At 42.0% G+C, this 1,556-nt stretch overlaps 1 non-coding gene across 1 annotated transcript; it reads left to right on the top strand.

The window, feature by feature from the left end:
* The first annotated feature begins 1,256 nt into the window (after positions 1 to 1,256).
* On the top strand, positions 1,257 to 1,364 carry LOC127744036 (small nucleolar RNA R71). The gene has a single exon (XR_008005246.1). It is a non-coding gene; the product is annotated as a small nucleolar RNA R71 (small nucleolar RNA).
* The last annotated feature ends 192 nt before the right edge of the window (positions 1,365 to 1,556 follow it).

Raw genomic sequence — 1,556 nt, 5'->3', positions numbered from 1 at the left:
TCTCCATTACAGAGAGAGGCATGAGGTTTACACTTGACCCTAAGTCACACAGAGCCTTCTTGAAGGTCATGGTGCCTATGGTACAAGGTATGGAAAACTTCCCAGGATCTTGTCTCTTTTGAGGTAGTTTCTGCCTAGACAAGTCATCCAGTTCTTTGGTGAGCAAAGTGGGTTCATCCTCCCAAGTCTCATTTCCAAATAACTTGTCATTTAGCTTCATGATTGCTCCAAGGTATTTAGCAACTTGCTCTTCAGTGACATACTCATCCTCTTCAGAGGAAGAATACTCATCAGAGCTCATGAATGGCAGAAGTAAATCCAATGGAATCTCTATGGTCTCAAGGCAGAAGTAAGTCCAATGGAATCTCTATGGTCTCATTTTGAGCCTCAGATTCCCATGGTTCCTCATTTGGGAACTCATTGAAGGTCAGTGCACGCCCATTGAGGTCTTCCTCAGTGGCGTTCACTTCCTTTCCCTCCTCTCCAAATTCGGCCATATTGATGGCCTTGCACTCTCCTTTTGGATTTTCTTCTGTATTGCTTGGGAGAGTACTTGGAGGGAGTTCAGTAACTTTCTTGCTCAGCTGTCCCACTTGTGCCTCCAAATTTCTAATGGAGGACCTCGTTTCAGTCATGAAACTTTGAGTGGTTTTGATTAGATCAGAGACCATGGTTGCTAAGTCAGAGGGGTTCTGCTTAGAATTCTCTGTCTGTTGCTGAGAAGATGATGGAAAAGGCTTGCTATTGCTAAACCTGTTTCTTCCACCATTATTGTTGTTGAAACCTTGTTGAGGTCTCTCTTGATTCTTCCATGAGAAATTTGGGTGATTTCTCCATGAAGAATTATAGGTGTTTCCATAGGGTTCTCCTAGGTAATTCACCTCTTCCATTGAAGGGTTCTCAGGATCATAAGCTTCTTCCTCAGATGAAGCATCCTTAGTACTGCTTGGTGCATTTTGCATTCCAGACAGGCTTTGAGAAATTAAATTGACTTGTTGAGTCAATATCTTGTTCTGAGCCAATATGGCATTCAGAGCATCAATCTCAAGAACTCCTTTCTTCTGACTAGTCCCATTGTTCACAGGATTCCTTTCAGAAGTGTACATGAATTGGTTATTTGCAACCATTTCAATGAGCTCTTGAGCCTCAGTAGGCGTCTTCTTTAGATGAAGAGATCCTCCAGCAGAGCTATCCAAAGACATTTTGGATAGTTCAGAGAGACCATCATAGAAAATACCTATGATGCTCCATTCAGAAAGCATGTCAAAAGGACATTTTCTGATTAATTGTTTGTATCTTTCCCAAGCTTCATAGAGGGATTCTTCATCCTTTTGTCTAAAGGTTTGGACTTCCACTCTAAGCTTACTCAATTTTTGAGGTGGAAAGTACTTTGCCAAGAAGGCATTGACTAGCTTTTCCCAAGAGTCCATGCTTTCTTTAGGTTGAGAGTCCAACCATATTCTAGCTCTGTCTCTTACAGCAAAAGGGAATAGCATAAGTCTGTAGACCTCAGGGTCAACCCCATTAGTCTTGACAGTGTCACAGATTTGCAAGAA

Source organism: Arachis duranensis, unplaced genomic scaffold (assembly GCF_000817695.3).
Source record: "Arachis duranensis cultivar V14167 unplaced genomic scaffold, aradu.V14167.gnm2.J7QH unplaced_Scaffold_23004, whole genome shotgun sequence".
Taxonomy (NCBI): domain Eukaryota; kingdom Viridiplantae; phylum Streptophyta; class Magnoliopsida; order Fabales; family Fabaceae; genus Arachis; species Arachis duranensis.
Note: the sequence above shows the minus strand (reverse complement) of the source record. Positions and strands in the feature narration are given on the sequence as shown.